Genomic DNA, 22,656 nt, shown 5'->3' with positions numbered 1-22,656 from the left:
TTGCGCTGACTCAGTCAGGGCTTGGGAGAGAGCCAGGGCCCGTCTGGAGCTCAGTTCAAGTCGCCAGGCGCTGTCTAACGTTGTGTCCTGCCGCTGCAGGGAGCGGCCTGGCCTCTCGCCTGGGGCGCAGGGGGCAGGATTGGGGAGCACCCCCCCAATTCCTGCTTGCCCAGGGAGACCAAGGAGGGTCGCCTGCTATTTGCCCATCAGCGCTGCTGTCCCAGCCGCCGTGGGCAACTTGGCCACGGGGCTGGGACCAGTGGGGCTCCAGAGCTAGCCTCTGACAGAGACAGACAGCAGCTCCTTTCCTCCCACTTAAACTCAAATCCCACTAGTGGCCTAACGGGGGGGACCACAGGGCTCCCCTCCCACCCCTGTCCCCTTCCCCAGCCCCTGAGAGCATCGCCGCTGCTGGGCGTCAGGGAGACGCGCTGGACACGGACACGCCAGGCGCCGGGGAGTTCAGAGGCCCAGGGTACAGCGCTGGGGCTCAGCTGTGAGATCTCTCAGGAAAAGGCATAGATATTTATAGGGGACTGGATTGCCCGCACCGCGCAGCCCGGCATCACATGACAGAGGCTGAGCAGTAAACAAGCAGGCTGGAGACAGAAGGCACAGGTTAACTCTTTCCTGCGTGGCTGGCAAGCCTTTCAAGGGGGGGCGGTAAGGGGGGGCGATGCTGCAGGCACCAGATCTGTCCATGAGGACTGCAGAGCTCTCATTTCTGCATTTCATAGAGGTATGGAGGCATGCAGCATTTTAAGATGGAGCGAATAGCAGTGCCTGCAAAGCCTGTGTTGAATTAAGGTCCAAGGGAAACTGAGTCTCTCCTCCCCCCAGTGCAAACGCACAGCTTGCCTCGTGCAAGAGGGGCCTTGGGCACTGCCCGAGTAGTGCCAGGCACTTTATGTTTAACCCCTTCCAGCAAGTGTCCAGGCTCGGACCCTGCCTGCCATGGGGCCCTGGGAGTGCTGGCAAAGCACTGGGAGCGCTTCGTCTCGCGGTGAGGGGGGAGAGAGTTGTCCCAGATGCTGACCCAAGCAGCCTCCCTTTCACCGAGATGACTGGGAGCCACTGCACTCGCACGGGTCAGTGCCTGCCTGCTTCTGGCTCGAGTCCGGCCAAAAGTCTCTGCTCCAAGGAGCCTCCAACCCAACAGGTGGACATTACGCACGTGATGGAGTCGGGCACCCAGAGGAGAGCTGCCCGAAGTGGCAAAGGGGTGGTGGCGCAGGCGCAGGGCGGGCCAGCACGTTCTCGTATTTGTTTTACTGTCCTGTCTTTTGGGGGTGAAAGTCTCTGACTTGCTCCTTTCTGCACATTTCCCGTGGATTGTCACCCGAGCACTTCAAGGTGTTTGGTGGCCCTGGAGGAAGGAGTCTGGGAGGGGAGAGGAGAAGAGCCTGCCTGGAGGCAGACACAGCGTAAAGCCCCAGAGCGGGGACTGCTCAGCACCTGGGCAGGCCAGTGCCTGCAGCGGCGCCGTCCTGGGGCTTCTGCCAATGCAGCCTTTTGCCTCTGTGCATTCAAAGAGTTTGCCACCTTTTCTACTGCTGTCATCCTAGCCCTGACTCCGGCTGCCCATCACCTCCCTGTAAGTCAGGGGCGGCGCTCTCCAAAGAGTTTGATGAAGAGCAATTCCTGCGCCGTGCACGGGGGCCTGGGAGGCAGCTCTAGAGCTCTGAGCGTAAGACAGCATGAGGGAGAGTGGGAGAAAGAGGGAGAGAGCGTTAGCTTGGAGCAGTTAATCTGAGCTGCAGTATGGTTTCATAAACCAGTGGTTTCAAGTAAACTCTGGACTGCTTTGCACGGCACGTAGACCTGGAACACGCTGCCTTGTGCCGGCCCCCCACCGAGCCGGGGAGTGGGGAGTTGTGCCCTCTCAAGGATCCGGCCCGGCTTAATCCGAACCACCCCCGTGGCCTTTCCTACTTTCCCATCCTGGGTCAGACTGCACTTTCTCTGCAGCACGGAAGAAGGCGGTAGTGCGAGGTCCCAGGGATGCTTTCAGGATTTATTCCAGGCCAGGTTTTCCTCTTTCTTTCTCCTCTAAAATGCAATCCTGAAGGAGCCCTCTACCTGTCTGACATTCCTGCAGTGCAGGCTCCTTCAGCAAACCCTGTTCACCTGGGACAGCGGCAGAGAAATCCCAGGCTGGATTTTGTGCCCAGTCTGGAACGGGTTGTGCGTTCGCCCCTTGCCGGGAGCCATGGAAACAGCTTAACAAACACACTGCAGGCCTGCCAGCCACGTGTGGGGGACCAGGCAGGACTGGAGGGGACACCGGGATCCCCTTCTGGAGCGGGGGGGCTCGGGGCTCGCGGGCAAGCGTGAACGGGGCGGGTTGTAGTCTCCTAAGGAAAAGGATGAGAACATGAAGCGACTGCTCGCCTGCTGGTCACGGGAGACCATGGCTAAGCGCTCCACGTGAGTCTGGAGTGGGGCAGAAGGCAAGGTAGATTTGCCCTGTAGACTAACTGAGTCAGAGACGCAGCTTTTGTAAGCAGTGGCTCTCTTCCTCAGCTGCTGTGAAGGGGCAACCTTGCCTCTTCCAGCAATGCTCCCTCCCTTTTCCTCCTGCTTCCCTGCCCGTTGCATTGTAATCACTGCTTTCTGGTTAGGGGCTCTGCTTCCCACGGTCCCATCTCCACAGCTGCTCATGAAAGCTTGTGCATCTCTGATTTAGTTAGTCTGTAAGGGGCAGAATCTACTCTTGCCTTCGGCCTAACAGCCGGGGGCCAGGACACCTTTCTTCCTGCCCCTTGCAGCTCCAGTGACCTGCTGCGTAGCGGGCAGCGAGCCACCCCATGCATCCACCTCCTTCCGAAGTCAGAGGATTTAACTCCTGGGTGCCCAGCTGGAGACACCGGGGCTTTGATATCACTCAAGTCAAGGCGGGGCAAGGTTTCTCTGAGATGGGACCCTGATGGGTCTGAAATGTGCCTTTGAAACCAAAAGCACGCCAAGTGCAAGGCTATTTGGAAATGTATGTTGAAACCTCTCTGTGCTTGTCTGTCTCCATAGGTCCCCAAATCCTCAGGCTACAAAAGAAGCTTAAAGTAATCGTTGCCCCCTCCCCTTCTAACCTGGGCTGCACTTCCTGGGCACAGCTGCGAGTCAGGGTAACCAGCAAATTCATGAAAGAAGCTGGACACAGGTGTGTATGTGGGCACAGACCAAAGTAACAGTGAAACACATTGAGCAAGGCACTCTCCAAGCACGCCGAACAATGGGATAGCACAGGCAGCAGGCACATACCAAGCCGTGGGGAGAATACACGTTAGATGATGTGAGCATGTACATGCACATCCAGACACGCAACCAACTCTGAGAGCTAGGCTGTGGCAGGGACACACTGCCGAAGCCCACGTGCCTTTTTGTATCGGCCAGTTGGGGCAGGCTGGCAAGTCGCATGCCTCGTTCGTGTGAGACCTGCACACAGAGCTGCAGCCTGCCAGCAAAGCCCTGGTCTCCTGGTGCGTGCGCACACATGCACGCCTGTGCTGGGAAAGGCAGAGTCATGTACCAGCCCTCCAGACACTCTTGGGTATTTGTCCCTAGAGGCATGAAACAGGTTGGGCAAGTCTGAGTGAAGCAAAGAGCTGAAATCCAGGTGCAGCAGCTCCACCCTCCCTCCCCATCCTCAGAGCCAGCGTCTGCTGCGGCTTGGGGGAGGAGAGCTCTTTCTCACCTGGGTACTCCTTGATCTGCTGTTTTGGTCCTCCTGGCAGGGGGAGGTTCACAGGGAAAAGAAAGAAAGAAATTGCCCTGGGCCCAATCCTGCCAAGTGCTGAGCAGGAAGCATCTAGCATCTCCTAAGATGGGGGCCTGCAGTGAGGCAGTGCTGAAGGACTGGAAAGCAAGGGGTGGTTTTTATGTGTTCAGAAGCAGGTAATGTCGCTAACAGTGTAACAGCCCTTTGGTCTGTAGCCCGGGCCATAGTGCTCTGCAGGTGCTTTGCTGACCTTCGCTAATTAAGCGTCCCCACCCTGCTGCGTGGCAGAGCAAGATTTCTGGGAGGGACCCCAAAGCACAAAAAATGTTCAGGTAGGCCCAGTGCCCACAGCTGGGTCCAGATGTTTCCAAAGCACTCTGCTCCCGTTTCCCTCCCGGACCTGAGGAAGGGCAGTTTGTACCTGGAAGCTTGTCTTTGCCTCTCACCCAGCTCCACAGTTGGTCCAGTAAAAAATGTCACCCAACAGGGCGTGCTTTCAGCTCCTGTTTAGACAAATGGATGCAATCGGACTCTTGAAAATCCAGTCCGGGGTCACACAGCACAAGCAGTGACAGGGCTTTGAATAACACTCAGCGGAGATTTCTTTACTACCAAGTTCCTTGCACTCGTCACTAGACCTATGGCATATTTAAAAACCTAGGGGCTGCTTTCCCCATTGCTCTTCCCAGGGCACTGGGAATCTGTATCAGGGTTTCTCTCTTTTGGCTAAATCATTAGCAGGAAAAACACGCTGAGCTTGTTTTAACTCTACAAGAGTGCTCCTGTCACAATCATTTGCTTGGGTTGGTTCCCCAAACATTGTATTAAGCAGCTGATCTTTAGCAGCTTGGTTAATACCATGGAATTTTAATTTAGTTAGTTAAGTTCTTTAAACAGTGTGAACTTGCTAAGTGCTTTGCATATTTTATATTCGTGAGTAACATTTATCAAACAGAAAGTACAATTAATCAAATAAGAGAACTTTTATAAATCAAAGTGGTTTGTATTCTTCTCTCTTTCTTTCTTTCTTTCTCTCTCTCCCATCTTATTTACTCTCCTCTGCATCTCTTCTGTCTCCCTCTCTTTACCTTTCAGCACTTCCATGGCCCCTACTCTCCCATTCTCCCCACCAATACAGGAGAGCCAAACCTCTAGTCAGTGTGTCACTTTTGTTCCCTTGAATCCATTAGAGCCATCCAAGTCAATCATATGCTAACTTACATCACGCAAGGATAGTGTAAGAAGCTGGCCTTCCACATACAGAACCAAATCTGGACCAAATACAGTATAATGCCAGGTGCAGAGCTATTATCCAAGAGTCACCAGAGAAAGGTGCCTTGCAAAAACAGATCACTGCCAGAATGTATTTGTAGTGCAGTGTGGCCCAGAGACCCCTTTGGACTGGTGTGTGCTAGTTGTTATCCCTGCTTTCAGCCTCCTTTCAAGGCTCTGCCTTTGCAGCTGCAATTCAGTGAGGTGGTGGCTATGGGGATAGGGGTATGGTGCTGTCAACCCAGAGACACTTCCCGGGAAAGTCCCAGAGCAAAAATAGCACCTGCACTCATCGCTGGGACTGATCTGCCTCTCTTTCAACTGTGACTGCATGCAAGTGGCATGAGCCAGTGGAGAGAAACGCCAGGCAGGTTTGTGTATGTGTTTGCATTTATAGACAACCAGTAGTAGCTAAGCTGGTGGCTACACTGATCGGAGCACTGGTTTTATTTGAGGTTTGCTAAGGTGGGAGTTTTCTAAGCTTCAATATGTACTGGCCAGATGGGGTCTGTGTCAAATCTAGTTTTGAGCTGACTGTGTGACCATGCAAAATCTTTTGATTCCATATCGCTGCAACTGCCAACACAACCTTGTCCCCCTGAGTTAGTTTCTTTTAAAGGAAAACGATGCAGAATTATGGTCCCAGGCCTGTAAGGAGCTGAATGACCTCAGTGGTTTCAATGGGACGCTCCACACTGCAACAGAGCCACATAGGATCCTAAAGGATTGGGGTCAATGAGGCTTTTGCCATTGACTCGTGGTATGGGCATATATTTATATGCATGTGTGTGTGTGTGTGTGTGTGTATACACATGTACAGATGAGCACACACACATCCTAGTTCTTTATCTGCCAACCTTTGGAAAGCCAGCGCTATTTGGCCAGATGTTTTAGTGGCATAAGTCAGCGTAGTTTAATTGGCTTGAATGGCTCCATTGATTTGAATGGAGCCAAGTCGATAGATATAGGGCAAGGAGTAAGCTACTGTGCACTTAGTGCAACTATTTATCTACAGAGGGATTTAATTCAGAGTGGGCAGCACACTCTTAATTCACACCTGAACTGACCGGGCACTCACTTCCCCACATAGAGAAGGCCAAGGTCACTGGAGTTACTCTGAATGTACTGGTATCACAAAGAGCAGAATCTGGTCCATTAAAGCCTTGTCTGCACTAACAGAACTAGCCAAGCCTATTAATGGCCATGAGCTGAATCTGTGCCGAACACACAGTGGTTTCCAAATCAGCACCGCACAGGGTTTGTCCTTGGCTGTACTAGCCATTATCTCACTGGGGAGGTAAAGGTTTTTATTGATATTTCCATAGACAAGCCGTGTAAATCTGTGTCGCTTCATTACCATCGATGGAGTTAGGCCCCCTTGCACCAGCCAAGACTCCGTGGTACCCATAGCCAGAAACAGGTAGTGCAGGCAAAGAAAGAGGCTCTGCCCTTCCCCTTCTCTTCCTGAGTTGGTTGATCAGTCTAGGGACAGTTGATTAATGGATATTTGGAAAATCAGCTGACTTTAGTACTGAACCCCGTAGCTAACTAAAAAGGCTTTAGAGTGATTTGAAATACTGTGGACTAATAACCAACAGATCTGTACCTGGAAAGTGATTGAAGCAGTCATTTAAAACAGAAGATCATGATCCAGACAGTCATGATCTGAGGTCTCACCAAGCATTTTCTGCAAAGAAAAATTGCATCTCTCTAATCTCTTAGAATTTTTCAAACGTGTCTGGAAAGCCGCAGATGCTGGGGAACCGGCTGGCCCCACTTATTTAGACGGCCAAAAGACCTTTGTCAAAACTCCACGCAGGAGGCTACCAAAGAAGCTTTGTATTCATGAAACAAGAGGCAAAATTTTGTAAGCAAACCATTGTCTAGAGGACAGAAGGCAAAAAAATAGGATTAATTGGACCATTTTCATTTTGGGAAGCGGTTAACAGCAGGGTGCCCAGGGGGTCTGTATTAGGTGCAGAGTTGCTTCGTGGGGTATATGGATGAGTGAACCCCGCTGTCCTGCTCCAGCTCTGGCACCCGGGGGGCATCGAGGCTCTGCCACTCCTCTCTTCACAGTAATAGTATCCTGCTGTGTTTTTATGATGGCAGGTAGCGGTTATGTGGATGCTCAGCTCACCCCACTTTATCTGGGTTTGAGACCCATAACTATCCCAAGGCCATGAGACAGAGTCATTTAGGTTAATCAGGACCAGAGAACTTCAGAGAGACCTAAACAGGTTGTGTGAATAGGCAACATAACAGGAAAGGAAATTCACCATTGAGAAATGCAAAGTAATACATGTTTGGAAGGAAACGAAAGGTATACTACTCATACACCTTACTGATCTCTGAACAAAATGTGTCAGCTCAAGGAAGGTCCATGGGTGTTGGCGCAGACATCTCTTTGAAGACCTCTGCTCAATGCACAGCCACAGTCAAACACTAACATGATGGTAGGATGCACAAGGTGATGGCAAATGATCTGGAGGGTGTAAATCAATGGTGTGGCCTCATCTGGAGAAGTATGTGCCAGACCAGTCACCCCTTCTCAGGAAGAAGATTGCAGAATTAATTAGAGGGGGTTCAGAAAAGGGTCATGCAGGTGATTAGCAGCATGGATAAGCATTAATCTGAAGAAAGAGCACAGGGGTTGTGATTGTTTCCTTAGAAGGGAGATGAGTAAGAGGAGATTTGATAAACGTATATCAAAATGAATGGTCTTAGAGAAGGCAGACCAGGAACTTTTGTTCCCCCAGTCTTGTAACACAAGAACAAGGAGGCGTTCAATGAAATTAAGAAGTGGCAAATTCAGAACTGATAAAAGAACATGCTTATTTTACACAAGACATAACTGAACCCTGGAGCTCACTGCCACGGGAAGGTGCTGAGGACAAGAACGTAACAAGGTTCCTAAAGTGACTGGGCATTTAAAAGGATACCAAAAGTATCCCGGTTATAACAATTCAAACTAACACGTTTTATGGAAAGGATATCAAACCTCACGATTTCAGGTTATTAGACACCAGACTGAAACCTAACATGGAGATGGTTATCCCACATCCACCTTGAACCTTCGTCTGAATGGTTTCTGTTACCAACCATTGAGAGAGAGAGGATGCTGGACAAGGTAAGCTTCAGGGCTGAGCCAATCTGTCTGCGCTCTGATCTTCATGAAGGCTGTTTGTTTTCAGGGGGCAGGTTTATTTCCTGAATTAAGATGATCTAGCTCTAAAGAAAAATACCAGCTGCATTTTTGCAAATTTGCCATGGGCTTTATTAAATTGCAAGTGGCAGAACCATGACTCAGGTCACGGAGTTCACAGCTAGGGAGTAAAAATATAACAAAAAGTGAGGCTGCTTTAACTGGATGAAGGTGCTTCTCAGCTGAAATGTCAACAGTGTTTTGCCGTGCTGTCTATGATTGTGTGAAAGAACCTTAAGTAACTTCTATGGGAATTTGAACAAGCTGAATTCTTGATCTTTCAAGAGGAGGGTTCAGTGTGCTCAGGGAATCAGATAAATCTGACGCTTTTAGTTACTTTTCATATTGGAGAAAAGATAGTCTTGCAGTTAATGCACTAGTCTCAGACTTGGGAGGGAGCTGGGTTCAATTCTTGGGTGGACTTCAGCCTTCCTAGGCAGAGTGGAGCAAGTCAGCTAGGCCAAGACCTTCGAAAGAGGGAATGTCAATGGGAACTGGACGCTTCTTGCCTTGGACCAGGGGTGCGCAAAATACGGCCAGGGGCCGCGTCCAGCCTGCCAACAGATTCAACCTGGCCTGTGGACAGGCAGGCAGCTGCCAGCACATTGGATCTGGCCCACGGACAGGCAGCAGCTCTGGTTCTGGCTGCCACATGGTCCTGGGTGGGCAGGCGGGCAGGGCTATTTCCTCCAGGCAGCATCACTTCCAGATGCAGCCGCAGCAGCTGTGGACCTGGGTGGGGGCTCCCATCATGGGGGCTGGGCGGTGTCATCAGCTGTGGACACCACCCACAGATTCAGGAGCTCGAACGCAGAACCTGCCGGTGGCATCCACAGCTGGTGCCGTCACCCTCCTGGAGTGGCAGAAGCTCCTGCCCAGAGCCCCAACCTGGAACCAGCCAGCGGCATCAGCTGTGGGCCCCGGTGGGAGCTTCTGCCACACTGGGCATCGGCTGTGGACACCGCCAGCAGGTGCCAGGGCAGGGCTCAGGAGCCTGCTGGCTGAGCCCACAGCTGACGCCACCCCTGCCCGCTGCGGAGGAAGTCCCTGTCTGGGTCCACACCTGAGCATCGGGGCTCCTGGCACACCACGGCTCCATCTGGGAGGGAGACAGAGAGACAGAAAGAGAGAGAGAATAGAAAGACAGAGAGAAGACAAGAGAGAGATGGTCCTCGCCAGGTCACCAAACCTCGTAAGTGATCCTCCAGCCGAAACAACTGCCCATCCTGGCTGAGACTGAAAATCTCAGCTTTCTTTTTTTGTGTGCTCCAGCTCCCCATTGGTAAAAAGAGGGGAAAGAGTTCGGTGTTGTCCATTTGGATGATCTGCTCTTGGGGATGGGGCTGAAGCCCGCCCTTGCCTTACGTCGGTACAGCACAATGGAGGCTGCGGATGCTACTGTCATATAAATGATAATAATAGAGACTGTCTCGCTCTGGGAGATGTTTGTTTAGGTTCATTTGCACTTGGCCTTCCCCTGATTCTTTTGACATTTTTATCGGCTGGTGGGATGCTATTTTGACATAACCCGCCTTTAAAGCAAAGGATTTTGGGTCAGGGAGGATCCATGGGTCAGCAAGAATCTAGTCAGGGAACTTCTGGAGGGACTGGACGTATTTAAATTAGCTGGTCTGGATGATCTCCACCCCCGAGTGCTGAGGGAATTGGCCGAGGTCATTGCGGGACCCCTGGCACGGCTGTACGAGCACTCGTGGGGCTCTGGTGTGGTGCCAGAGGACTGGAAGAGGGCCAACGTGGTTCCCATCTTCAAAAAGGGGAGGAAGGAGGACCTGGGGAACTACAGGCCAGTTAGTCTTGCCTCGATCCTGGGTAAGCTTTTTGAGAGAATTATCCTGGCGCATGTCCATGAGGGGCCAGCAAGGGAGATTATGCTGAGGGGCAACCAACACGGGTTCATCAGCGGCAGGTCCTGTCAGACCAACCTGGTGGCCTTCTACGACCAGGTCACCAAATCCTTAGACGCAGGGGGAGCAGTGGACGTCGTCTTCCTGGACATCAGGAAGGCCTTCGACACCGTCTCTCACCCCATTCTCATTAAGAAACTGGGGGGCTGTGGTGTCGACCCCCGCACAGTCAGATGTGTTGCCAACTGGCGGGAGGGCCGCACCCGGAGAGCGGTGGTGGACAGGGCATGTTCGACCTGGAGGGATGTGGGCAGTGGGGTCCCCCAGGGCTCGGTCCTCGGGCCCGCACTGTTCAACATCTTCATCAGTGACTTGGACGAGGGGGTAAAAAGCACCTGTTCAAATTTGCTGATGACACTAAGATGTGGGGGGATGTGGGCACGCTAGAAGCGGGGAGTAGGCTACAGTCAGACCTAGACAGGTTACAGGGGTGGGCGGACGAGAACAGGATGGGATTCAACACCGACAAGTGCGAGGTGCTGCACCTGGGGAGGAAGAACCGGCACCATACCTACAGGCTGGGAACTCCCTTCTCATCAGGGCAGAGGCAGAAAAGGATCTGGGAGTCATCATTGATGCCAAGATGAACATGGGCCGGCAGTGTGGAGAGGCAGTTAGGAAGGCCGACCGCACCTTGTTGTGCATCCACAGATGCATCTCGAGCAGGTCCAGGGAGGTGATCCTCCCCCTCTATGCGGCACTGGTCAGGCCGCAGCTGGAGTACTGCGTCCAGTTCTGGGCGCTGCACTTGAGGGACGTGGACAGCATGGAGAGGGTCCAGAGGAGGCCACTCGCATGATCGGGGGCAGCAGGGCAGGCCCTACGAGGACGGGCTACGGGACCTGAACCTGTTCAGCCTCCACAAGAGACGGCTGAGGGGGGATCTAGTGGCCTGTTACAAACTAGTCAGGGGGGATCAGCAGGCATTGGGCGAGTCCCTGTTCCCCCCGAGCACCGCCAGGAGTGACCAGGAATAATGGTCACAAGCTGGCAGAGGGTAGGTTTAGGCTAGACATCAGGAGGCGCGACTTCATGGTCAGGACAGCTAGGATCTGGAACCAGCTTCCAAGAGAAGTGGTGCAGGCTCCTACCCTGGGGGGCTTTAAGAGGAGGTTGGATGAACACCTTGCTGGGATCGTTTGACCCCAGTACTCTGGCAGGGGTCGGACTTAATGATCTGCTCAGGTCTCTTCTGACCCTACAAATGATGAAACTATGAATTTATTTAGATGGCTGGATAAGCCATAAGTATCTAAGTCAGATACTGCTGGTGACTTTTGAAAAGGCCTGGGTGACTTAATCACCATTTTGTAGCTAAAGCTAAGGTAACAGAGACAATCCACTTCCAAAGGTCTGGGTATAAGACGGTGGCTTGCAGGGATCAACTAAAACTTCTGTTCCCCCAGCACATGCAGTGTCATTATTTATGAATTATTTAGGAGCGGTATAGGGGTCGAGTGACTGCCTTCTTATGAAACATTAAATGTGGGACACCATGTTGCTTGATAACCTGCTCCAATATGGCAAATCCCACATCCCGAAGAATGGCTGGCAAATAGCGAAACATCCAGAGGCCCAAACAGTGTCCTTCTTTATACAGGACAAACAACCATTGCCTTCACCGTTTGGCCTCAAGAAGTTCTGAGGGAGACTAATTTTATTCTCATTTCCCAATGTGAAATCCAAATGAACTCCAAATGATGCTAATTATTAATCATCTGTCCTGTAGTAGCATGAAGGAACCTCACCAAGGACTGGGACCCCCTTCCGCTTGGCGCTGGACACTCCAGAGATAACAGAAAGCAGAATTTATAAGCGAACCAAATATAGCCTACGGTACTTTCAAACAGGTGCTGTGTTTTCTTTGGTTTTGCCTTTCACCTATTACAGTGGAACCTCAAAGATAACTGAGGCTTCTGGAAGTTTCCATAATACAGATATTGAATATTAATGAGCAGGTCACCAGCATTTTGGACCAAATCGGTTTTATCCCCATTAACAGTGATCTACAGCGCGTAGATCAAATCGCCACCTTGGGAGCACTAGTGATGGACATGCTTTTTCAGCAAATCTTGGCATGAGATCTTACAGGATCCCTTTGTCTGCATGTGGAGCCAGGTTTTCAAGTGACCAGCATCCAAATTTGGGGCCAGATATTTCTAAAGAGCTCAGCAGCAATGTAGGCACCCAGCAATGGGCCAGATTCTCAGCAGAATTCTGCATGCCGGGTGCCTGCTGAGCGATGAGCAGCTTAGCACGCCTGCCTTTCCTGTGGGCACCACGCAGGTCCGGTCTGCATGTCCTGTTCTTTGTCTCTTAGGGCTCCACCAGTCCTCTAGATCACTGTGCACCATGCTAGTTTTGTACACACAGCCACGGGAGGGATGATGCCCTCAGGCCTGCTTATATATACAAGCCACAGGGGCTCTTCTTCAGTACAGGTGGAAGAGGCCTGTGGATTGGGAGCTGACAGATGGGCGTTCTCGGCTTGGCTCTTCCTGGGTCTGTGTTTTCCTTAATACAGTCGGTTCTCTGGACACGTGTGAAGGCGATCTCTTCTCCAGGGATTCGTGGCATGGCAGCCCCCCTATTTCCTGTGGCACTCAGTGAAGCTGCAGTCCCATCCTTGAGCCCTCACCACCACTCTCATTTCAAGCAGGGGGTTGGGTGAGGGCACCTCCATTTCAGGTCCTCCTCTCTTCTAATGCTGTCTGTATCCCCCCCCACACACATTTTCCTCACCCAGGTTTATTTCTTTCTGAAGCCCTTTCCAGCACCTAGTCCAATGTCCCCCTCCCACACCGATCTGAGCTGGGTGGTGGGAGCGGCAGGGGGATGAAGAAGGCACCACTGGGAAGCAGAGACCAGCACAGGTGCTGCAAAGCTGATCCCTCACTGATGTACCAAGCAAAACAAGACTGTCCCAGCTCTCTGGGGCCAGCTGCTGAGAGGCGGGTGCAGGCCCTCAGAGTATGCTTATCCTTTAATGTTTGGCTCATTGTCTCTTTGGATGCTTTGGAGTGGGGAAGAGCAGCCTTTCTCTCCTTTAACATCAAAGGGCTGGATGCCTTGAGTGAGATCCGGTTGCTGCAAGGGGGAGGTGATGTGAGCTGCGAGAGGAGACAAGTTGCAGCAGATTCCCTTTTATCCTGCGACTCTTTGACATGTCAAATACCTCTAGAGGCCCTGGCAAGTTCAAGCACATTGGCCACTAAGCTTAGAAGTAATAACCATATGCTACGTGCTCCAGCATGGCTTGCTAGTAGCTCCAAGTGTGTCCAGAAAAGCAGAGGTGGGAGACTGCTGAAGTGGTGCTCTAAGTACCCAGGTCTTTTCTGTGTAGCGCAGTGCTGGGCCCCCCTACTGGTCCCTCGCACTATCGCTGAAATAGGTTGAACCTCGGTCCAAGTATTTCTGGATGTGTGGGTGCTCACATCTGAAACTAGCCTAGCTCTTTGTCCTGGTCCTGTTTCGGTCATAGGCTGGGCCTATGTCCTGTTTCCAAACAGTCAGTATAAGGCCCATCTCTGCACAGGCCCATTGCACCTATGCATCAGCTGTGCCCTAGAGAGCCAGTGGCCAAGGCTGGGCTCCTGACTTACTGCGTCTCCCCAGGACTGCTGTGATGACCCCACAATGAAAGCTACCGAAGAGCACAGGCACTCATGCCATCCAGGAGGGATGCTACAGAGGATACCCCAGTGCTGGAGCATGGCCCTCCCACCTCTCAGGGATGTCCCTGCGACCAAAAGTAAAGCGCTAGTCTCCACTGCCCAGCATGGACTTTACATCAGCCATTGAATGACGAGGGCTAGAGAGCTCACATTGCCCAACCAGCAATGTCTGAAGGAGCCCACAAAGAAAGCTCACAATGGAGAGGGTTAAGCAGAACAAGACGGAGAAGGCTAGCACCAGATTTGGCCCTAGGCAGGATTGCCTTCCTTTCCATTTCGAATGCATCAGATTCACTCTGCAACATGAGAGGAAGGTACCATGGTAGGGATATGCTTTTGTTTGTTCAGTTGAAGGTTTTGAATCTCCTGGTCCAACAAGAGCTAGCTGCTGCTTGGTGGAACTGGGGTGATCCGGGAATTGGTCTCAAGATGAAGGGTCTTCCACTCATTAAAATCTAGTTGTGGTCAGCAGTGGCCACATGTCCTTCACTTGCCCATGTGAATGAGCTAGCAGCCTTACTGCAGATCTTAGATGTCAGCTGGCCATTCAGAAAAACCTGCCATTGCCTTTGAGACCAATTAGCTCACTGTTAGACTGGGGTAAACTGGACCATAAGGAGTCACTTTGTCATTGATGCCCAGAGGAGGAGCCCCTCTCAGAGCATTTTGAGGGCCCAGGGCATAGCACTTTATATTTTGCAATAAGCTGGACCTAAATTGCCAATCAAGGGCTCCTGGTGTCTCCGGCAAGTTGGGGATTCTGTGACAGCTTCAGGCCATCTTTTAAAGCCAAAGGTATTGCTCAGTTAAATAAGTGAGTAAATAGGGCAGCCCTTGGGTTATTCGTACTGGGTTATCTGTGTTGGGTTCTTTGATTTACTCTGTCCCTGCACTTTTACTTTTCCACATGCTGTGGAGCTGCACTGTAGGGCTAGCAACAGAAATTACTCATAAACTGGTGTAAGTTATTGGAAATTGATTCAAATCTGTAATACACCGGAAGTTCAATGCGCATACACCACTTTCAGAATGGCCAAAACTGGTTTAAGATAAACCTGGATGGATGTAGTATCAGACTTAACTGATTTAGGTTAAATCGGTTTATTGAACTTTTATCCCAGATCCACTTCATATTCAAGTTAACTCACAGTCCCCCAGTATCCCCAGATGCTTTGCAGGGTAGGCGGGTTAGCCTTGGCTGTCTGCTCCAGCTGAGCAGAGAAGTGTGCTGTAGCTCCCCACAGCTTCTGGCCTGACCCACCGCAGGCAGGTGGCTGCATTTCTGGAATCAAAAGTAAATGTCTGTTCACTCGCTTATCAATTCAATCTGTGTAGTTTAGACTAACCTGCAAAGATTGAATTCATTCGGCTTTGGGCTTTTTGACTGTCTGTACTTAGCTTAGGAGCATCCAGGGACAGGCTGGAGCACTGAGAGAGCAGCGTGTTAGCCAGTTGTTTTTGTTAGAAATACCAGGAGCAAAGCAACTAATTGGGCTGGCATTTACATGGTGGTGAGTACTCATCAGAGGCCACACCTCCGGCTGGTGAATGCAGCAGGTCAGACTGCTCTCAAAACTATTGCTTCAGGCTGTCTTCAAACTAAGGCAGGCATCATTGCCCAGGTATATGCTCAGTTCCCCTTGGGAAGGTTTTTTTTGTGACCGAGAACACGTGATTATTTTTTTCATGAAAATTAAAACTGTGGAGTCAAAATGGTGGATTCTGCAGTAGGCTTTGTAGTCACAGATGCACACAGCCCTGCCCACAGGTGAGGTACACTGGGGTTGGGGGAAGATGGCACTCCCTGCTTGCGCTGCACCGGGCACTGGCCTTGTGTCCAGTTCACCTGACTGTACCATGGCTACCAACCCTGTCTTGTTTAGACATGTGCCGGAAAAGGCAGCTGACCTGCAAGTGCTGGGGCAGCACGTGTCCTGAAGGGAATCATAGAATCACTGAGTGGGAAGGGACCTAGACAGATCATCTAGTCCGACCCCCCGCCATGGGCAGGAAGGAGCACTGGGGGTGGCAGGGGTCACAAGACCCCAGCCAGGTGCCCATCCAGTCTCCTCTTGAAGGTTTCCAGGGAAGGGGAGAGCACCACCTCTCTGGGCAGCCTATTCCAGGCTCCGGCCACCCTTACCGTGAAGTAGTTCTTCCTAATATCCAACCTAAACTTATCCTCCCTCAGCTTATGGCCATTGTTCCTGGTGACTCCAAGGGGGGCCCTGGTGAACAGACTTTCCCGTGCTGGTGGCCCCTGATAAAGTTGTAGGCAGCCACAAGATCCCCCCTCAGTCTCCTCTTGCGGAGACTGAATAGATTCAGGTCCCTCAGCCTCTCCTCATAGGGCTGGCCACGGAGGCCCCCAACCATACGAGTGGCCCTCCTCTGAACCCTCTCCAGGTTCTCCACGTCCCTCTTGAAGTGCGGTGCCCAGAACTGGACACAGTACTCCAGCTGCGGCCTGATCAGCGCCGCATGGAGGGGGAGCAAGACCTCTCTGGACCTGTTAGTGATGCCCCTGTTGATGTATGACAGGGTGCAGTTGGCTCTGCCTATTGCTTCGTCACATTGGCGACATATTCATCCTGGAGTCAATCATGACTCCAAGATCCCTCTCTGCCTCTGTGCTGCTGAGAGGGGCAGCCCCTAACCTATAACCATAATGCTGGTTCCCTCTCCCCAGGTGCAGCACCCTGCACTTGTCTTTGTTGAACCGCATCCTGTTCAGATCCGCCCACTTCTCCAACCTACCCAGGACTGCCTGGATGTGGTCTGAGCCTGCCGGTGTATTCACTTTACCCCCCAGCTTGGTGTCATCAGCTAACTTGAACAGGGCGCTCTCCACACCCTCGTCCAGGTCGCTAATGAAGATGTTGAACAGCGCCAGCCCAAGGACCGAGCCCTGGGGGACTCCGCTGCCCACACCCTCCCAGGTTGACATCCACCCGTCCACCACCACCCTCTGGGTGCGCCCCTGGAGCCAGTTTGCCACCCATGAGACCGTGCATTCGTCAATGCTGCAGTCCCTCAGCTTGCCCACCAGAATTGGGTTGGGACACTGTGTCGAAGGCCTTCTGGAAGGCCAAGAAGACGACATCGACTTCCTCCTTCACACACAAGCTCTTTGTTACCTGGTTGTAGAAAGAGACCAGGTTAGGCAGGATTGGCCTTGCACGAACCCATGCTGGTTACCCCTCAGTCTCACTTCCCCTGCAGGGCTCTCACAAATGTGGAATCCGTATGTGTTTTTAAGGACAGACACAGTGAGTGAGGTGTCTTGATCCTAGCTAAGTCATGGACAACATGGGAAGTTTCCGAATATGAACAATTTTTTTTTTTTTAGTTTTAACCCATGCTCTGTTAATAATATGAGCTCAAAAGGGAAATTTTGCAACTAAGATTTACCCTTGATTCAATTAACATCACTGAAGTCCGCAATGAAGTAAGGTGGAGGGGCCTACTTAGAACCAAAGAACCAAAGAAAGGCGCCATCTCTGTAATGCTTCCCCTACCTTTTCTGGGGGGCCTGAGGATGCTCAAGCCAGCCAGGGTCCCACTGACCCAAACGCAGCAGGACAAGGTACAGCTGGAGCTGTCTTCAGGCACATCCAATGTTCTTTGTTTCTACAGGAAATCCATTGAAGAGCCTTCCACCAAAAGCAAGAAAACCCTCTGGATTGTCAAAGGAATGATCCTGCCCAGCTGCAAAGCAGGTAGGAGAAGCATCTACAGCAGAACGTCCTTTTCCCCATGCCCCCGCAGCCCTGCTGAGGGTCTCGGACTTCTAAGAATTGATCTAACTCTGTTGCCATCAAAGTCAGCAGACCTGTTCCCATCAGAGCACATCGAAATATTTGTGTTGAGGCATTTTTTAAATGAATTTTAGCAAAAATATTAGTGCTTGGGTTTCTGGAGCCTGGGGATGGTGTTCACAAAAAGTCTTTTTGAAAGCTCAGCAGGTTTTTATTTTTAGTTTTTTTACTGAAAAACAAAGAAGTAAATTATTTCTTGAGGAAATGTAGAGAAACAAAGAGAAAGAGAGAAGAAAATGTGTTGAACATACTTGCAAAACCTGATTGGCCGTTTCTAGCTGGCAATGATGTCAGTGGGAAACAGGCCAAAGACTAATAAGCCCATCTGAAAATCCCACCGTTACTCCAGGAACAGAGCGACATCCAGCAATGGGAGCAAGAAGTGAAGTGAGTGAGGTCAGGGTGCTCCATGCTGGCACTGCCCCAATGATTCGTGGCCCAGCCCGTGGCCCTGACGGCCTCCTCTGCAGCAGGAGCTGTTCACGTGTAATGTGCCACCTCGGATGAAAGACGCACGGTGAAGCGATTACTAGCAGCTTCCCTTTTTCAACCGTCTCCTGGACAGTGGCTGTTTCAAGCCAATGGGCACAACTTTGACCTGAGATCAAGGACCTCTACCAAGGAGAGTTTGCATGCACAGAGTAGTGAAGAAATTGCCCCACTCCTTCCTGGTCGGGATTTGGAGTAGTGGCTAGATGTAAAGTCCACTGGAGAGACCACTGGATGGGCTCAGCCTTGGCTAACCTTGGCCAGCTCTCTGCCCTTTGCTGAGTCTCTCTGCTTACCCACCTGTAAGATAGGGGTAATGTTACCTACCCTTCATAAAGTGCTTTGAGAAGTAAGGAGGAAAACCCTGGAGGAGCTCAGTAGTGTTACTGGACAGTTTTATCAGCTCCCTGTCATTGTTTCTCAGCCAGTGACCTGATTGCAGTACTTACACCCTTGACTGGGATGGTTTAGTCAGGGATGTTCCTGCCTTGAGCAGGGTGCTTGGCTAGATGACCTCAGGAGGGCCCTTCCAGCCCTACTTTCCTATGAACCTATGATCCTACCCCATACCTCTGTTTCCTCCCCAGGTCCAGCAGGGCTGCTAGCATTAACTTATGTCACAGGGATGTGCTAATGATTCCTTTGTAGCTGTGAAATGCTGTGAGGCAACAAAAAAAAAAGTACTAGATAAATGCAACATTTTCTGTTTGTAGCAGTGAGTGTTTTGCTCAAATAAGGACTGGAGGGATTGAGCCCCATCCATCTTTTTCTTTGGATGTAGGTCTAATCCAGTCTGTAACATATGAATAACTGAGAGTGCTGAGCCTGGGCTGAGAGGTTGGATCTGGCTTTGAGGGGGTGAAGTGGCATGTGCTTCCTACCAGGTGTTCTGGGTTTGGTCCCTTTGCATCTCTGTGACTGAGCCTGTGATCTTTTTCAACTGCCTTTGAAACCAGAGAACGTCAGGGGAGATTTTCAAAGGCACAGTTGGGAGCTAAGTGGCCAGATCCCATTGTCTTTTGAGCCTTTGCAGATCTCCCCTGTAATTACACGCAAAGCTTGGGTGCGTTGCCAGAGAGGAATATGGCCCCCTTCCCGACCACTCTGAATCCCGGGGCTCCAGTAACAGGTTAGGAGCTGCCCGCTGGAAGCCATCTGCAGTGCAGAGCAACAGCCACAACTTCAGTGAACCAACCTGCCAGCAGATACTGCTATGTTTTCTTGTTTGGCAGTACGGGACAGCCAGTTTCTACCTGTCTCCATCCAGAGTTGTCTGACAAAAGGCTCTCATCATGACACCAAGATCACCACCACTGCCTTTCCTTTTGGTTCCTTACCGGCTAGATGAGCGTTCGGTGCCAGGCATTTATGAAGGGTTGCATGAGAAGTCGTTCCTTAGACTTCTCCAGTGGTGACTTTTGCTCTTGATAGCCCATCCCTGGCCACTGCTGGAAGTGTGGGGGAGCTGGGATACGGTGGAAGAGAAGGGCATGAGTAATGTTTGTGTTCGATAGACGTTCAGGCACAGGAGGCAGGATTTGGCTGACAGAGCCAAAGGCACAATGGATTGAACCTCAGCCCCCGGTTGGAGGTGCTCCTGAGATAGTCCTGATACCCTGGCAAGAGCACAGCTGCAGGGGACTTTAGCAAGAGCTCAGATGGGTCCTCAGAAAAGCCCCTTAGGTGGACCCTTGCTTTGATGTAGTATGGACATTCCTATGCAAGGTGCAGCAGGACTCCCACCCCTTCTTACCAGTTCAACCCCACTGCTGGGTGAAGCGAGTAGGGGGTGAGGCATGGCCCTCCCCTTGCCTCCTCCTCCCTGCCCCCATCTGCTTCCCAGAGACTTCGGAGGTAGCCAGCACAAGGAGCCTAGGTGAGTGTGCTCAGAGAGCAAATGGCCATCATGCCAAGGGCCAGGAGGGAACGCGACATCCTTGGATATTCTCTTGCCCCTCTGCAGGAGTTGTCTGTATCACTGCAAGGACCCTGGAAATCTCACCCCTTCATTTGGGAGGGATCCAGGATTTCCCAGAGGGGAGTGCAGGAGCAACAACCTGCACTCCCAGGCAGGGGCGGGGGGCTGGAGCTGCAGCGCCTGCTCCCAGCCTCCTCCACTCCATCTGTGAGGGCAGACTGTTTAAAGTTTTACTTCCTAAAGCACGTGAAAATCCCCTTTCCTTCCCCACCCTGCTCAGAGGCAGCCCCCCATGCACACTTGTCTTCTCCCCCCTACTCCCCTGCCTGACACTGCTGCTTTCTCCTCTGCCCTTGGGTGGGGAAGGTCCAGCATCAGGCGGACTGAGCAGAGGCTGGGCTCACTGGGGGGGGAGAGTGGTGACTGGGAGAGGCGCTCCCCCCACCCTGCCCAGGGCAGGAATGAGCGGTGGGCAGGAACGGCCTTGATGCTTCCTCACTCCTGGGACAGCAGGGAAAGCCAGGCAGGGGCGTGGGGGGAAAGGGGCAGAGAGGGGATGTGCTTTTGAACAGGAAGGGAAAGGAAGAGGGGATTTTCACATGCTTTAGGAACTTTAAAAAGTCCCTGGAGGTTCCCACAGTGCAGTGCAAGCCAAAAGGGGGGTGCGTCCATACCACTGCCCCCGCTCGGGATCCACCCCTGCCTTCCTTCACCAAGGTCAGCAGGGAAGGGAGGCTGGTGGGGGGGACAAGGTTAGACAACACGTTTTCCTACCAAATCCTGATCTTTTTTTTTAAATCTAAACCTGGGAGAAATGTGCTTTCTTTTCTGAAAGATTTCTCTGCAGCCAAACAGGCAGACGATTAAACGTGTTGGAAGGACATTTTTAAATTAAAAAAATCACTCTCTGGCTTAGAACCTGAATGCAAAATCGCAGCCAACGGCAATGGAGGCAGATGATTTATAAACCTCTTAGCCTGCAACTATTCTGCACTGGCACTCACATGATTGCTGATGTAATCCACTGGTTCAGGGTATGTTAGCTACCCCACTACAGTGGTTGGTCCACATAAAAGGATAGGAGACAACTACTGCTACCAGCTACAGAAGCCACTCTTTTAGGTCAAGTGGTGGAGGCCCAGGCTCTGAGATTTCCAAAGCTCCCAGTGGGATTTTGGCAATTAATTGGAGTCAGTTGTCCAAGTCCATTAGGTCACATTGAGAATCACTGCCTTGGTGTGTGTGGTCCATGGCTCAATCAACACTGTTGACCCATGGAAGTGATGGACTGTTTCCAGGCCAAGAGTAGGATATGTCCCTACAGCTGATGCGGTTGAATGGAGAGGCAATGGCCAGGCCAGGGTGTGAGGCCTAGCTCTTGGGGTCCCCAGCTCCACTTGGTCAAAGGTAGACTTGCCCTACTAGGCCTGGCTTGGAGTCTTCTGCTTGTTTTCAAATGGGTTGAGCTCACTGGGTGGTTGCATTCAGAATGTAATTGTCCACGGGGTGGTTTGCTACCTATCCGCCTCCTTTGGGACAGCTGCTTTAGTGTGCAAGTCTGCTTACTGCTTCCTACGTTGGACGTGGAGCCAATCCTAAGTCCTGTGCATTTGAATGCTGGGCTGCAAGGCCACCCATTGCATTTTTTAATCCAGGGCCACATACCATGTATTTTTAATGGAAAATGTCACTTGTGACATGGCAGGTAAAAGATTCTCTGAGGCTTTAGCAAATGTGCAGGGCCTGAACTGCATAACTAGCAGGTGCCTTTTCATATGTGCCTGAAGGAGCAAGTGGGTTTGGGGTCCCACCTTGGCACTTTGATTGCACAGTGGCTACCAGAGGGATGGGCAGTGTGGGGCAGGATCCCAGCTGGGTGAGTAGGGTGCTGACTCCATCACCTGCCCTTAGATTGGCCACAGACAGAGCTCTTGCTCCAAATGCCCCCTGACGACTACATTGCTTCTAGTCTGTGCCTGTGCCAGAGGTCACAGGAGAGGGCATCCTGGTTTCCACGTCAGACCCCACTTGTCGGAGAGAGGTCCACCCCATTCCATCTGTTCTTCCTCCATGACCCCAGATCTTCGTCTTGGGATGGGTCCTGTGTGGACCTTCCTTGCTCTCTGCTCAAAGCCACCGCCTTTTTGCCTTGGCTCAAAGCTCATATCAAGTCCCCAAGCACTTCCTGCCTGACAGTCCAGGACCTTCAACTTCTTGCTGCCCTGGAGGAGGGCATCCTCACTGGCACGCAGCATATGAGGCGGCAAATACCCCGCAGGGGAAGCAGAACTTCAAAGGTCCAGGATATTATTGCTAAAGTGCAGCCCCCTGCTGAGGGTGGTGGCAGCAGCCAGACAATGCACAGAGCACTGGGTAACGGTGTTGGAAGGGTTGGATGGACTTGCTGTTATATCCAGGGCAGAGCAGGTGCTCAGCTCTTAGGAGCGTGCCCAGACCTCTTCTCCCAGGCACAAAATAAATTCCAGGGGGCTCATGCGTGAAAGGGATGGATCAACTTCATGTGTTTGCAGCAAGCCTGGTCCCAGCCTGATGCTTATAGCACAGAGCCATCCCCTCCAGACATGGTAGCATTAGCGCTCAGGTGTGAAGGCAGGGCTCCTCCTTACCCCCCGTGACTAG

At 51.7% G+C, this 22,656-nt stretch overlaps 1 long non-coding RNA gene across 1 annotated transcript; it reads left to right on the top strand.

Annotated features, from left to right (window-relative positions):
* Positions 1–604: 604 nt before the first annotated feature.
* On the top strand, positions 605–11,941 carry LOC149855387 (uncharacterized). Its single transcript, XR_016438580.1, has 3 exons — positions 605–739; positions 3,025–3,157; positions 8,002–11,941. It is a non-coding gene; the product is annotated as an uncharacterized LOC149855387 (long non-coding RNA).
* The last annotated feature ends 10,715 nt before the right edge of the window (positions 11,942–22,656 follow it).

Source organism: Crocodylus siamensis, chromosome 11, assembly GCF_052110815.1.
Source record: "Crocodylus siamensis isolate JL-2025a chromosome 11, ASM5211081v1, whole genome shotgun sequence".
In the NCBI taxonomy this organism is placed as follows: domain Eukaryota; kingdom Metazoa; phylum Chordata; order Crocodylia; family Crocodylidae; genus Crocodylus; species Crocodylus siamensis.
Note: the sequence above shows the minus strand (reverse complement) of the source record. Positions and strands in the feature narration are given on the sequence as shown.